Source organism: Anomaloglossus baeobatrachus, chromosome 10 (assembly GCF_048569485.1).
Source record: "Anomaloglossus baeobatrachus isolate aAnoBae1 chromosome 10, aAnoBae1.hap1, whole genome shotgun sequence".
NCBI classification, from domain to species: domain Eukaryota; kingdom Metazoa; phylum Chordata; class Amphibia; order Anura; family Aromobatidae; genus Anomaloglossus; species Anomaloglossus baeobatrachus.
The window spans coordinates 191,904,212-191,920,976 of NC_134362.1; positions in this window are offsets into that span (position 1 = coordinate 191,904,212).

Below are 16,765 nucleotides of genomic sequence, written 5' to 3' on the forward strand. Positions count from 1 at the left end.
CTGTCCAGAGGACAGAGTTTGCAGTTTTTTGCGGATAAAATGTCTGGGACTATGACCAAGATTCTAGAAACTTGCAGTCCAGGCCGGTGACTCAGACAATGGGCACTGTTGAACAATGCCCCCCGGTCTCCCTCAGTTGGAACTAATACGTGCTCCAAGGGGGTCCCATACATCCCAGGCTGAAGGCTCTGCACGGACGACAGTCCCAGTCAGCCTAAGCGAGCTCGCTGGGAGAGACCCTCGACTTCACACACTGGTCAGGGTCTCAGCGAGAGGATTCTCTGTATGATGAGGCAGAGGTAGCTGATCAGGATTCTGATCCTGAGACCGCTTTCAATCTGGATGCTCCTAATAGTGACGCCATGGTGAACGATCTCATAGCGTCCATCAATAGACTGGTGGATATTTCTCCCTCAGCCCCTCCAGTGGAGGAGTCAGCTTCGCAGCAGGAGAAATTCCATTTCAGGTATCCCAAGCGTAAATTCAGTACTTTTTGGGCCACTCTGACTTCAGAGAAGCAGTCCAGAAACACCACGCTTATCCAGACAAGCGTTTCTCCACACGTCTTAAGGATACACGTTATCCCTTTCCCCCTGACGTGGTCAAGCGCTGGACCCAGTGTCCAAAGGTGGATCCCCCAATCTCCAGGCTTGCGGCTAGATCCATAGTTGCAGTGGAAGATGGGACTTCACTTAAAGATGCCATTGACAGACAGATGGACCTCTGGTTGAAATCTGTCTATGAAGCTATCGGCGTGTCGTTTGCTCCGGCATTCGCAGCCGTATGGGCGCTCCAAGCTATTTCAGCTGGTCTTGCGCAGGTGGACACCGTCACACGTACATCTGTGCCGCAGATGGCGTCCTTAACCTCGCATATGTTTGCATTGCGACTTACGCTATTAATGCTGTCCTGGACTCTACGAGCCGTACGTCAGTGGCGTCCGCCAACTCCGTGGTTTTTACGCAGAGCCTTGTGGTTAAGGGAATGGAAGGCAGATTCTGCTTCCAAAAAGTGTTTAACAGTTTGCCATTATCTGGTGTCAGACTGTTTGGTGAGCGATTGGATGAAATCATTAAACAGTCCAAGGGTAAGGATTCTTCCTTACACCAGCCCAGATCAAACAAAACCCAACAGAGGAAAGGACAGTCGAGGTTTCGGTCCTTTCCAGGCTCGGGCAGGTCCCAGTTTTCCTCGTCCATAAGGACTCAAAAGGCTCAGAGGGGCTCAGATTCCTGGCGGGCTCAATCACGCCCAAAGAAGGCAGCCGGAGGAACCGCTACCAAGGCGGTTTCCTCATGACTTTCAGCCCTCTCTCTCCGCATCCGCGGTCGGTGGCAGACTCTCCCGCTTTGGCAACATTTAGCTGCCACAGGTCAAAAACCGGTGGGTGAGAGACATTTTGTCTCACGTGTACAGGATAGAGTTCTGTGCTCGTCCTCCGGCTCGATTCTTCAGAACTTCCCCACCTCCCGACCGAGCCGATGCTCTTCTGCAGGCAGAAGGAGTGGTAATCCCTGTTCCTCTGCAGGAACAAGGTCACGGTTTTTACTCCAATCTGGTTGTGGTGCCAAAAAAGGACGGCTCTTTCCGTTCCGTTCTGGACCTATAACTGCTCAACACATGAAAACCAGGCGGTTCCGGATGGAATCCCTCCGCTCCGTCATTGCTTCAATGTCTCAAGGAGATTTCCTAGCATCAATAGACATCAGGATGCTTATCTCCACGTGCCGATTGCTCCAGAGCACCAGCGTTTGCTACGATTCGTTATAGAAGACGAGCATCTTCAGTTCGTAGCCCTGCCCTTCAGTCTGGCGACAGCCCCACGGGTTTTCACCAAGGTCATGGCAGCAGTGGTAGCAGTCCTGCACTCTCAGGGTCACTCTGTGATCCCTTACTTGGACGATCTACTTCTCAAGGCACCCTCTCAAGAGGCATGCCAACACGGCCTGAACGTTGCGCTGGAGACTCTCCAGAGTTTCGGGTGGATCATCAACTTTTCAAAGTTAATTCTGACCCCGACCCAATCGCTGACATATCTTGGCATGGAGTTTCATACTCTCTCAGCGATAGTGAAGCTTCCGCTGGACAAACAGCGTTCACTACAGACGGGGGTGCAGTCTCTCCTTCAAGGCCAGTCACACCCCTCAAGACGCCTCATGCACTTCTTAGCGAAGATGGTAGCAGCAATGGAGGCAGTCCCTTTCGCGCAGTTTCATCTGCGTCCACTGCAATGGGACATTCTCCGCCAATGGGATGGGAAGTCGACGTCCCTAGACAGGAACGTCTCCCTTTCTCAGACGGTCAAGGACTCTCTTCAGTGGTGGCTTCTTCCCACCTCATTGTCAAAAGGAAAGTCCTTCCTACCCCCATCCTGGGCGGTGGTCACGACAGGCGCGAGTCTGTCAGGGTGGGGAGCAGTCTTTCTCCACCACAGGGCTCAGGGTACGTGGACTCAGCAAGAGTCCACCCTTCAGATCAATGTTCTGGAAATCTGGGCAGTGTATCTTGCCCTGCAAGCCTTCCAGCAGTGGCTGGAAGGCAAACAGATCCGAATTCAGTCGGACAACTCCACAGCGGTGGCATACATCAACCACCAAGGCGGAACATGCAGTCGGCAAGCCTCCCAGGCAGTCCGGCGAATTCTGATGTGGGTGGAAGACAGAGCATCCACCATATCCGCAGTTCACATCCCGGGCGTAGAAAACTGGGAAGCAGACTTCCTCAGTCGCCAGGGTATGGACGCAGGGGAATGGTCTCTGCACCCGGACGTGTTTCAGGAAATCTGTAGCCGCTGGGGGATGCCGGACGTCGACCTAATGGCGTCTCGGCACAACAACAAGGTCCCGATTTTCATGGCGCGGTCTCACGATCAAAGAGCTCTGGCGGCAGGCGCCTTAGTTCGGGATGGGTCGCAGTTCCAGCTACCCTATGTGTTTCCCCCTCTGGCACTGTTGCCCAGAGTGCTACGCAAGATCAGCTCCGATTGCCGCCGCGCCATCCTCGTCGCCCCAGACTGGCCGAGGAGGTCGTGGTACCCGGATCTGTGGCATCTCACGGTCGGCCAACCGTGGGCACTACCAGACCGGCCAGACTTACTGTCCCAAGGGCCGTTTTTCTGTCTGAATTCTACGGCCCTGAACCCGACTGTGTGGCCATTGAGTCCTGGATCCTAGAGTCTTCAGGATTATCTCAAGACGTCATTGCCACCATGAGACGGGCTAGGAAGCAGACGTCTGCCGAGATCTACCACAGGACGTGGAAGATATTCTTATCTTAGTGCTCTGCTCAGGGAGTGTCTCCCTGGCCATTTGCATTGCCTACTTTTCTTTCCTTCCTGCAATCTGGTTTGGAAAAAGGTTTGTCGCTCGGCTCCCTTAAAGGACAAGTCCCAGCGCTGTCTGTATTCTTTCAGAAGCGCCTAGCACGACTTCCTCAGGTGCGCACGTTCCTGCAGGGGGTTTGTCACATTGTCCCTCCGTACAAGAGGCCGTTAGACCCATGGGATCTGAACAGGGTACTAATTGCTCTCCAGAAGCCGTCCTTCGAGCCTCTGAGGGATGTTTCACTTTCTCAACTTTCACAGAAAGTGGCCTTTCTGGTAGCGGTCACATCTCTTCGGAGAGTGTCCGAACTAGCAGCGCGGTCAGCCAAAGCTCCCTTCCTGGTGTTTCACCAAGACAAGGTAGTGCTGCGCCCGATTCCGGAGTTTCTCCCTAAGGTGGTATCCCCCTTTCATCTCAATCAGGATATCTCCTTACCTTCCTTTTGTCCTCATCCAGTTCATCGATATGAAATGGATTTGCATTTGTTGGATCTGGTGAGAGCACTCAGAATCTACATTTCCCGCACGGCGCCCCTGCGCCTCTCGGATGCACTCTTTGTACTTGACTCTGGTCAGCGTAAAGGGTCGCAGGCTTCCAAATCCACCCTGGCTCGATGGATCAAGGAACCAATTCTTGAAGCCTACCGTTCTGCTGGGCTTCCGGTTCCATCAGGGCTGAAGGCCCATTCTACCAGAGCCGTGGGTGCGTCCTGGGCATTACGGCACCAGGCTACGGCTCAGCAGGTGTGCCAGGCAGCTACCTGGTCGAGTCTGCACACTTTCACCAAGCATTATCAGGTGCATACCTACGCTTAGGCGGATGCCAGCCTAGGTAGAAGAGTCCTGCAGGCGGCGGTTGCCTCCATGTAGGGAAGGGCTGTTTTACGGCCCTAACTTGAGGTATTAATTTACCCACCCAGGGACTGCTTTTGGACGTCCCAATCGTCTGGGTCTCCCAATGGAGCGCCGAAGAAGAAGGGAATTTTGTTACTTACCGTAAATTCCTTTTCTTCTAGCTCCAATTGGGAGACCCAGCACCCGCCCTGTTTCCTTCGGGATTTTTGGTTTTTTCGGGTACACATGTTGTTCATGTTGAATGGTTTCAGTTCTCCGATGTTCCTTCGGATTGAATTTGTTTAACCAGTTATTGGCTTTCCTCCTTCTTGCTTTTGCACTAAAACTGAGGAGCCCGTGATCCCACGGGGGGTGTATATGCAGAAGGGGAGGGGCCTTACACTTTTTAGTGTAATACTTTGTGTGGCCTCCGGAGGCAGTAGCTATACACCCAATCGTCTGGGTCTCCCAATTGGAGCTAGAAGAAAAGGAATTTACGGTAAGTAACAAAATTCCCTTCTTTTGTTGTTTTTTTTTTTTATTTTTTATTTTAGGTTTTTTAGATCCCAAGAGAAAGCGAACAAGTCCTGCAAATAATGCTGCAAGTTTCGCCGATCCGCCGCTAGAAAACCGCTGCGCCGATCAATCAGAGAGCGAGGATTACACGAAGAGTAAACGAGGTGGAGGCGTGGGATCAAGGACGTCACGAGGCCGGGGGGATCGGGAACCGGTCAGTAGACGGACGCCGGATACAGATGATCCTCCGCCGCCGTATTTCGCCATTTTTGGATTTGACTGCAGTGAAAGCTTTAAAGCGGATGATGGTGGAAATCTGTCTTCCCCGGATCCTTTGTGGTCTCCAAGTTCAGAGCTTGAGGGTTGGGATCCAGATCAATGTGATGGGACATTTACTGACGTTCCGGTACCGGAGGCGAGAAACCGCTCTCCAGTACTTGATGATGGAGGCAATGAAGGACAAGTTCGGGGACGGACTTCTTGGAGGTCCCAGCCAAGGGTCCGGCTCACAAGACTTCCTCTGAACGTTAATGACCTGTATGAATCAGATAAAACTCCTCAAAAGTCCGAGTCTGAGCCGTCCCAAAGTCAGAGGTCCAGCACTTGGTCCTGGTTATGTTCTGATCCCACTGACAACGACAGCAACGATCCCGACTACCGTCCTGGACACAGTTTCGTCCGACCCGTTGGTGAGGCGATGAGCAGAATTCAACCAAAGCGAAGCGTCCGCTTATCCTCGCAGCCATGATTGTCGGTGGCTGCGGTGGATCCAGGGACCATCCAGACACTGCAGATCCTAAATGGATCACTAGTAGTGTCGCTTCCTCTAATACACAATGGGGCTTATACCAGAACATTTCATGGGAAATGGCGCTCCAGATCCTCCTCTTTAAGGAAAAGGCCCCCACCTATTAGGGGAGGTGCCTGGGCAATGCTCCTAGTTAGTCAGTGTCTCAGTCTGCTAGCTAGCTGTCAGGTCCCATTATCCTTGTGTCCATCACCCTGTCCCTGCCTACCAGAACATTTCATTTCTGATGGTCACATACAGTATTAGGGGCCGCGCTAGTAATACAGGACTGCAATAGAGGCTGGGGACTGTGACCTTCCTCTTGCTTCCGCCGTTTATTGTAGCCGGACTGGAGACTTTTCTACCTCTTCCATCCTGATTTCAAGGTGGAGCTTCATTTTAATCCTTGTATCAGTCTGCCCCTAGATTAAAGCCGTATGGGTCTTCATTCAGTGACAGCAAGCGGCAATCTTGCAAATGTTGAAGAATCCGAACCCAAAGTGTATTGGAAAGTTGCAGTTCACATTATCTTCAGTCAAGGGGCTAAATCTCTCCATGGCCCAATTCGGAACGTCTGATCGCTGCCCCCTAAGGGCGCGTTCTGGACGCAGCGTCTTACAGTACACGCAAAGTGGACGGGATTAGTGGAAATCTCGTGTCTATGGTGTTTCTATTTTAGATTGCGTAAATTGACCTGTGGAGTGTGTGTTTGTTGGCTTGTTTTTTTTTTTTCTTCCTCTATTGAGTGGTAAGCTCCGTTTTCTGTGCCTTTTTTTTTTTCTTTTTTTTTTTTTTTAGTGCCATAACATATAATGGATTCTTTTATATGATTTATTATTGTAAGTACTGTAGATAAATTATACATTTTTATTATTTTGTGAGGGAAAAGATGGAAAAGTTAAGTGCCAGTTGTTTTAAAAAAAAATAAATAAAAATTGTTATATTGGTATATTTATCTAATATTCTCTTTATATTGTTCTAACATATATTTATATTATAATTTTTGGAGTTAATAAAATGGAGAAATATACCGTGTGTATATTATATATAACTATAAATATTTTATTATATGCCAAAAATAATTGTGTGTGTAAAAACAATATAAATTATAAAATACTATATATGAGTGAGTATTTTACCATTTTATATTGTTTTACACATGTGTGTGTGTATATATATATTAGCTGTACTACCCGACTTCGCCCGTGTTAATAACTGTTGTTAACAAAATATACAAAATATAATGTATTAACATTCCCAGGATAGAATGTATAAATAGAATGTATTAACGCCCGGGATAGTAACTGTCTCTCTGTCTGTCTCTTACCCCGTCTGTCTCTTTCCCTCTTTTAAAAAAAAAAAAAATTTAAAAAGAGGGAAAGAGACAGACTGGGAAAGAGACAGACGTGGAAAGAGACAGACAGAGAGACAGTTACTATCCCGGGCGTTAATACATTCTATTTATACATTCTATCCCGGGAATGTTAATACATTATATTTTGTTAACAGTTATTAACCCGGGCGAAGTCGGGTAGTACAGCTAAATAAATATATATATATATATATATATATAATTACACACGGTATAATTATCTTATGTATATAAATAAAAAAAAATATTTTTATATATATCTCTCTCTATAATATATAGAGAGCGAGATATGTATGTATATATGCCAAAAATTATATATACGTGTGTAAGGACAATATAAATTATAAAATACTATATATGAGTATTTTATAATCTATATCGGCCTTACACATAAATATATATGACAAATTATATATACTTTTTTTTTTTTTTAAAGTTAGATAAATATACCATGTGTGTATAATATATATATATATATATATATATATATATATATATATATATATAGATAGATATATATATTTTTTTTATTAATTCCAAAAATTATGTTAAAACTATATAAGAGAATATTACATAAATGTACATTTTTTTTTTAATACAAATGTATATTTTTTTTTTATTAACTCCAAAAATTATAAAATAAATATGTTAAAACTATATAAGAGAATATTACATAAATGTACCAATATAACACTTAGTTTTCCTGGTCGTTTTTTTATAATATAAAATATATATATATATATATATATATATATATATATATATATATATATATATATATATATATATATATATATATATATATATATATATATATATATAATTTTATATTATAAAAAAACGACCAGGAAAACTAAGTGTTATATTGGTACATTTATGTAATATTCTCTTATATAGTTTTAACATATTTATTTTATAATTTTTGGAGTTAATAAAAAAAATATATATTTACGGTAATGTAATATATTAATGTATATATTACATTAATTTTTTTAAGTTGGATAAATATACCGTGTGTATATTATATATTTTTTTACTACAAAAATTATAAAATAAAACAATATAAGAGACACAGACTAAAATATATATATATATATACAGTATATATTTTTTTCTTCTATATATTATATAAAAATACTAAAATTATTATAAAATATATTTTTTAGTAATTTTTCTATTTTCATATATAAGAAAAATTCTAAAATATATTTAGTTTTCTTTTTTCATATTGTTTTGACATATGTATATTATTTTTAGAGTTAGATAATATATATTGTATGTATTATGTATACACACACGTCACGTACGCACATATACATATACTGTGTATATACATATATATACTATGTATGGTGTATAAATATAATTTTCAGTGTTAAAAAATAAATTTTTTATTTATATATACATGTATGTATATATGCGTATATAATAATTTAATGCCGAAAATTTTAGATCTATTATGTTATTATTATTTTTGTTTTTATCTGTCCATCCGCACCCGTATATAGAGTTCTTAGAACCGTGTGTTGTTTATTTCCTTAGATCCTTATCTAGGTCGTTGCTGAAGAAATAAATTGTTTTCCAATTTCTTTTTTTTTTTGTCTTAATGAATTCTACAGAAAATTCCGTCTCGTCAGGAGAATGTTGCAACTTCCCTGTGATTTTTGGGTGCGGGGCTATTTTCCTCCAGCAGGAGGCCGTACACTTTGTCCTCTCCCCGGTGTGTACACTGATCACGTTACAGCCCCGTACCCCTATGTGAGTCTCGCGGGGAGGGACAGCTGCACAAAGAGGAAAAACATCCCAACGCGTTCCATATGTGCGAGGAGTTTAATGTTCTCTCTGGAATCCTCCACGTTCGCAGCGACGTCTCGCTCTGCTGTCTCCTCCGGCTTGTCAGGTGCCAGACGGGGAATGGGTAACGCTCCAGATCTCCATTTCTAGCTATACGTGGAATATACAATCCTTAATGGGGTTAGGAAAAAAAAAAAAAACAATGGCTGCTGTCTTACAAAAAAAAAACAAAAACACCGCGCCTGTCTACTTGCTCTATTTTTGTGAATGGGGCCAAGTTGTAAAATAAGCTATTGCCAGAGACCTTTGGTGGGAACAAAAGGATTGGACATGTCTAGTGTTGAGCGGACCCGGATCGTCAAAATCCGGATCCATGCGGTTTCAGCGGCAGATCCGAGTCCGACCCAGACGTGGGATTCCGGTTGCACGATCCGGATCCGTTTTTTTTTTTTCTCCTCTCTCTAGCGCTCTCTCTCGCGCTCGCTCTTGCGCTTTCTCTCTCTTGCGCTTTCTCTCTCTTGCGCTTTCTCTCGCGCGCGCTCTCTCTCCCTCGTGCTCTCTCTCTCCCTCGCGCTCTCCCTCGCGCTCTCTCTCTCTCCCTCGCGCTCTCTCTCCCTCGCGCTCTCTCTCCCTCGCGCTCTCTCTCCCTCGCGCTCTCTCTCTCCCTCGCGCTCTCTCTCTCCCTCGCGCTCTCTCTCTCCCTCGCGTTCTCTCTCTCCCTCGCGCTCTCTCTCCCTCGCGCTCTCTCTCTCCCTCGCGCTCTCTCTCTCCCTCGCGCTCTCTCTCTCCCTCGCGCTCTCTCTCTCCCTCGCGCTCTCTCTCTCCCTCGCGCTCTCTCTCTCCCTCGCGCTCTCTCTCTCCCTCGCGCTCTCTCTCTCTCCCTCGCGCTCTCTCTCTCTCCCTCGCGCTCTCTCTCTCCCTCGCGCTCTCTCTCTCTCCCTCGCGCTCTCTCTCTCTCCCTCGCGCTCTCTCTCCCTCGCGCTCTCTCTCTCTCCCTCGCGCTCTCTCTCTCTCCCTCGCGCTCTCTCTCTCTCCCTCGCGCTCTCTCTCTCTCCCTCGCGCTCTCTCTCCCTCGCGCTCTCTCTCTCTCTCCCTCGCGCTCTCTCTCTCTCGCGCTCTCTCTCTCTCGCGCTCTCTCTCTCTCGCGCTCTCTCTCTCTCCCTCGCGCTCTCTCTCTCTCCCTCGCGCTCTCTCTCCCTCGCGCTCTCTCTCTCTCCCTCGCGCTCTCTCTCTCTCCCTCGCGCGCTCTCTCTCTCTCCCTCGCGCGCTCTCTCTCTCTCCCTTGCGCTCTCTCTCCCTTGCGCTCTCTCTCCCTTGCGCTCTCTCTCCCTCGCGCTCTCTCTCTCTCCCTCGCGCTCGCTCTCTCTCCCTCGCGCTCTCTCTCTCTCCCTCGCGCTCGCTCTCTCTCCCTCGCGCTCTCTCTCTCTCCCTCGCGCTCTCTCTCTCTCCCTCGCGCTCTCTCTCTCTCCCTCGCGCTCTCTCTCTCTCCCTCGCGCTCTCTCTCTCTCCCTCGCGCTCTCTCTCTCTCCCTCGCGCTCTCTCTCTCTCCCTCGCTCTCTCTCTCTCTCCCTCGCTCTCTCTCTCCCTCGCGCTCGCTCTCTCTCTCCCTCGCGCTCGCTCTCTCTCTCCCTCGCGCTCGCTCTCTCTCTCCCTCGTGCTCGCTCTCTCTCTCCCTCGCGCTCGCTCTCTCCCTCGCGCTCTCTCTCTCTCTCCCTCGCGCTCTCTCTCTCTCCCTCGCGCTCTCTCTCTCTCTCCCTCGCGCTCTCTCTCTCTCTCCCTCGCGCTCTCTCTCTCTCTCCCTCGCGCTCTCTCTCTCTCTCCCTCGCGCTCTCTCTCTCTCCCTCGCGCTCTCTCTCTCTCCCTCGCGCTCTCTCTCTCTCTCTCCCTCGCGCTCTCTCTCTCTCTCTCCCTCGCGCTCTCTCTCTCTCTCCCTCGCGCTCTCTCTCTCTCTCTCCCTCGCGCTCTCTCTCTCTCCCTCGCGCTCTCTCTCTCTCCCTCGCGCTCTCTCTCTCTCCCTCGCGCTCTCTCTCTCTCTCTCCCTCGCGCTCTCTCTCTCTCTCTCTCCCTCGCGCTCTCTCTCTCTCCCTCGCGCTCTCTCTCTCTCCCTCGCGCTCTCTCTCTCTCCCTCGCGCTCTCTCTCTCTCCCTCGCGCTCTCTCTCTCTCCCTCGCGCTCTCTCTCTCTCCCTCGCGCTCTCTCTCTCTCCCTCGCGCTCTCTCTCTCTCCCTCGCGCGCTCTCTCTCTCTCTCCCTCGCGCTCTCTCTCTCTCCCTCGCGCTCTCTCTCTCCCTCGCTCTCTCTCTCTCCCTCGCTCTCTCTCCCTCGCTCTCTCTCTCTCTCGCGCTCTCTCTCTCTCTCCCTCGCGCTCTCTCTCTCTCCCTCGCGCTCTCTCTCTCTCCCTCGCGCTCTCTCTCTCTCCCTCGCGCTCTCTCTCTCTCCCTCGCTCTCTCTCTCTCTCTCTCCCTCGCGCTCTTTCTCTCTCTCCCTCGCGCTCTTTCTCTCTCTCCCTCGCGCTCTCTCTCTCTCTCTCTCTCCCTCGCGCTCTCTCTCTCTCTCCCTCGCGCTCTCTCTCTCTCTCCCTCGCGCTCTCTCTCTCTCTCCCTCGCGCTCTCTCTCTCTCTCCCTCGCGCTCTCTCTCTCCCTCGCGCTCTATTCCACACCCCATTGACGTATAATAAATCTGCCCTTTCCAGCTAAAGGCGGTGTAGCACCGGCATCCCTGCAGAGACACTGACTTCTCCCTTGCTGTTGCACGGCCATCCACGTGCTCTCCTGGCTTCCTCCTCTCCCGGGTGCTGTACATGCCGCACAGGGTTCCCGGGAGTGCACCTAAGACGTCAGTGCGCCATTTCCCAGAAATTTATTTAAGGCACCCTCCCATTAGGGGAGGTGCCTGAGTAATGCTCCTAGTTAGTCCATGTCTCAGTCTGCTACCTAGCTCGTTGTCCGGTATCGTTATCCCGGTATCCGTCACCCTGTACCTGCCTCCCCATACTGCTCTGTCCCTTCTGTACCCACCATTCCTGTCCATATCCTCCTGTCCAGCCTGCCTCAGTCACCACACCTGTACCCAAGTCAGTCACCTGTCATGGGGGGGGGGGGGGTCACTGCCCTGGGAGTGGTACCTGGCGTCTGCCTCGCGGTGGGCGCTTAGTTAATCCCCTCCCAATAAGGGGTAAACCTAGGTCCCCCTGTGGTCCAGAGGGTCTTCTAATCCTGCTCGCTGTCCCTACACTGGCCCTCTTTTTTTTAAAAAAAAATATCCATAAAAAAATGTTAAAAATCACAAAATGTTTGCACAACTACGTGACAATTCCGACAGTTTTACGGAAAACTGTTTATTGAACGCGGGCCAAACTTGCCGTGTGGTCCATTGTTCTCTCAGTCCCGCGCCCGGTCTTGGTGTTTGCTTTGTGGGTTGATATCGCTCTTATATAAACATAATAATATTCTTTATTAAGTACGTGACAAGTGTACAGAATAAATCATCTTTAGATTGGTGAACAGACGGTCTCATTAACCCCACGATGCCTTGCGGCTATCCCCATCACAGCTAATAAGGAGGGACTATAATTGCCTGTATAAAAGCCGAGGCAGGGAATGCAGCAGCGGTGATGGGAGAACATCACACTATATCCATTTTGCCATCAGCACGACTGTTCGCAAATATCAGCTTCTGCCCTTTGGTCGGCGACTGCGCTGATGTATTTATTTACCTACTATAGACTGGAGACGGCGCCTGGTATACAGATACAATGGCTATATACAGGGTAGTTAGTATCCTACGTAAGGTGACATGATGTAAGTCGGATCTGTGTACTCCTGGTGTTTTGCCCTTTGGTGAACCCTGGCCGCAGTTCTGGGAATCTTGTGTCATCGCCGCGTACAGTCACCGGGGGCTGCGGCTTGTACAATACGGCCTTGAAGTGCTGATGTCATAGGGGGGTGTGGGGAGGTGGAATGCACCAAAGCCATCCCCCACCTGGACGTACGTGTCGGAAGAAAATCACCAGTTAGAAGTATATGGAAACGGAAGCCGGAGCCCCAACAAAAATGGAAAGGAGATGTGCACATTTGTTTTTACCGTGTTTTTGGTGCAGAATTTTCCCGGCAAACACATGCAACCGACTACAAATCTGCTGGGTCCAAAAGAGGACAACTAAGCGTAAAAAAGTTTCAGTTTCTCCAGCAAACATATGCAGGGTGGGCTTGGTTGAGTATAAATATGTTTCCCCCTTTTTTTTTCTCTTGATGATCAATCAACTGATTTGACCTACAGACAGTGCCCCCTACAGGTGAAAAGTGGTATTACATAACTGAAATGAATACAATCAGCCACATAATATACAAATCTGCTGAGTCCAAAAGAGGACAACTAAGCATAAAGTAGTCTCTCCAGCAAACACATGCAAGGTGGGCTTGGCTGAGTATGTGTGTGTGTGTCCCCCCCCCCCCCCTTCTTTTTTTCCTAACGATCAATCAGCTGACGACGCACAAACAGAGCCCCCTACAGGTGAAATGTGGTATTACATATCTGAAATGAATACAACCGACCATGTAATACACAAACTTGATGGGTCCAAAAGAGGACAACTAAGCGTACACATGCAAGGTGGGTTTGGCTGAGTATAAATGTTGTTTCCCCCCTGATGATCAATTAGCTGAGTTCACATACAGACAGTGCCCTCTACAGGTGAAATGTGGTATTACATAACTCAAATGAATTACACAAATCTGCTGGGTGCAAAAGAGGATAACTAAGCGTACACATGCAAGGTGGGTTTGGCTGAGTATAAATGTGTTTCCCCCCTTTTTTTTCCCCTTGATAATCAATTAGCTGAGTTCACATACAGACAGTGCCTCCTACAGGAGAAATGTGGTATTACATAACTGAAATTAATTACCAAATCTTCTGGATCCAAAAGAGGACAACTAAGCGTACACATGCAAGGTAGGTTTGCCTGAGTATAAATGTGTTTCCCCTTTTTTTCCTGAGAATCAATCAGCTGACTTCATATACAGACAGTGCCCCCTACAGGTGAAATGTGGTATTACATAGCCTTACATGGTCGGTTGTATTCTTTTCACCTAAGTGCACACATCCGTTTTTTTGCTATCAGGCGAAAAAGTGATGCGACGGATCCAGCGAAAAAACGGATCAGTCACATCGTTTTTTTCCAGCCGTTTCTTCCGTATATTTGACGGATCCGTTTTGATTCTGAGCATGCTCAGTTAAAAAAAAACGGATCTGGCGGCCGTAATCCGTTTTTTTCCGTATTACGCCATAGGCTTCCATTATAAAACATGCCGTATGTCGCCGGATCCGGCGCGATACGGTTTTTCGCCGGAGACTAAAAATGTTCACCTCAACGTTCCATCCAGCCCCCGGACAAGCAAAATTCGGATGGAACGCAAGGCCATATGGCGAAATCCAGCGCTAATAGAAGTCTATGGGGGGAAAAACGCATCCGGTGTCAACAGACGCCGGATGCGTTTTTTCATGTTTCTGCCGGATTGCGCCTGATGGCCAAAAACTGATGTGTGAACGCAGCCTTCCAAAGGAGGACAACTAAGCGTAAAGCTGTCTGTTCGGCAAACACATGCAAGGTGGGCTCCGATGAATATAAATGTGGTTTTTTTACCTGACGATCAATCAGATGATGACATAGAGACAATTCCCCCTACAGGTGAAAAGTGGTATTACATAGCTGAAATGAATACAAACGATAATGGGTCAAAAAGAGGACAATTAAAGGGCACGTTACACGCTACGATATATCTAACGATATGTCGTCGGGGTCACGTCGTTAGTGACGCACATCCGACATCGTTTGCCATATCGTAGCGTGTGACAGCTACGAGCGACTGTGATCGTGCAAACGGTTGCCTGATGCAACGGATCCGATGCATAATATGCAAAAACGGATGCGCCTGATCCTTTTTTTTTTTTTGACGGATCCGGTATACCTGATCCGTCAAAAAACGTATCCTTTGCATCCGTTTTTTTTTTTTTTTGCTGGATCCATTTTTTTCAATAAATTGGAGCATGCTCAGTTTACAAAAACGGATCCGGCGGCCGCATCCGTTTTTTGCGGCGTCCATAGGCATCTATTGTAAATCACACTGTATCGTGCCTCAGAGACAAAAAAACGTTACGAGACATTCCATCCGGCCGCCGCATTAGCCCATTACAACGGATACGGCAAAAGCCGGATGCAACGCAAGGCCATCAGGCACAATCCGGCGCTAATCCAAATCAATGGGGATCCGGCGCCGGATCCGTTTTATCCGTTTTTTTACAGATTGTGCCTGATGGGGAAAAAACTGACGTGTGAAAGTAGCCTAAGGCTATGTGCCCACGCTGCGGATTTACCGCGGATTTACCGCGGATTTTCCGAAAATCTGCAGCAGCGGCACTTCCAAGCCATTTCAATGGCATTTTGGAAATGCTGTGTCCATGCTGCGGATTTTTCCGCGGCGGATTTGCCGCGGATTTTGATCCGGAAAAATCTGCAGCATGTCAATTATTGGTGCGGATTTTGGGTATAGAATGGGGGGAAAAAAAAAAAATCCGCATCAAAATCCGCAGCAAATTCGCGGTAAATCCGCGGCAAAAATAAGGTGCGGATTTGCCGCGAAAGTCGCGGATCTTCATGCAGAAAAATCCGCAGGTACATTCTACCGTGGACACTTAGCCTAAGCGTCAAGTTCTGGGCTTTTAATGTCACTTTAATAAGGCAAAGCAAACAGGCTGCATCACACATCCATAGCAGTGACTTATATCCCTAGAAACAAATGATCAGGCATATCGAAATCCAACATGCCCAATCCATCTTTCCCTGAAATCTGTCCACCATAAAGGAGCCAAGTTTTGTGTACGTTGCATGTGCCGGGGTTCAACGATTTCTTGTTTCTTCCAAACTTTATTTTTTTAAGAAGAAAAATGCCAAATTGACTGATGAAACCAAATGCAAAAAAAGTCTGATCTTGCATCAGAAAGATTTAAGTGCATCAAACGGAAGCCGCCCGACTAATTTCTATCTATCTTTTACCTTTGCTGCAGTGATTTGTATTTTGCAAAACAATAAAAAAACGTACAAATTTATAAACTTTTTTTTAATTACAATTTTTTTCTTTTTCTTTTTCTTTTATTTGTAAATTTTTCTTTTTCCTTTTTACAAAAAAAATAAAAAAATAGATAAATTATTAATTTTAAAAATTTTAAAGCTGCAATTAAGATGTTTCCATATATAAATTTAAAAAAAGTTGTTTTTTGTTTTTTCTTTGTCGCTCCATTGGGAGACCCAGACAATTGGGTGTATAGCTTCTGCCTCCGGAGGCCACACAAAGTATTACACTTTAAAAAGTGTAACCCCTCCCCTCTGCCTATACACCCTCCCGTGCATCACGGGCAGGGCCGGCGTCACCACGCGGCATACCCGGGCAAGTGCCGGGGCCCTGGACTGATGGGGGGGCCCACTCACGCTATCTAGGACACCTGCGCAGTACGTCGCGCCGTTCATTTTCCCTGTCGGCCTTCGTACTGCCTGCTATTTGCGTTCCACTGTGGAACGCAAGACGGGTGGGGGAGGGGCACATCTCTCCTCCCTCCTCCCCTACTTGATTACTAGTCCACTGTTCATCCCAATGCGTAACGCATGCTGGGACCGCCTCCTCTCACCTCTTTGATGCGAACGTATTGGAGCCGTGCGACCCATTCCTGCTGCTGTCAGAACGCCCCCGTACGTCGTTTCCTCTTACGACAGCAGTGGGCGGGCCTTCAAAGAATGATCGGGATTCGTCATCAGCAGCAGCACACAGATGCACTTCCTGCTACCACAGTGGAACGCACACCGGCACCGCCTCGTTCAGGACCTTGTTGTCACTGGCGACCGGCCGACTCACGGCAGTACAGTACGGAAGCAGGTCCAAACCGTCCGGGTTCATTGGAGTACAAGAAGCCCAGGTTAGAAGAGCTACTCCTGGAGGCCAGAAGTGCATCGCCACTGTTTATTTTCTTTTTTTTTGCATTTATATTGTACCTATGTGTGTTTGCCAGCTTTTTTTTTTTTTTTAAATAAACCTGCCTGACATTTCATATGTATTGTCTTGACTCTTTTTTTTTTTTCCCTTGAAAAACTC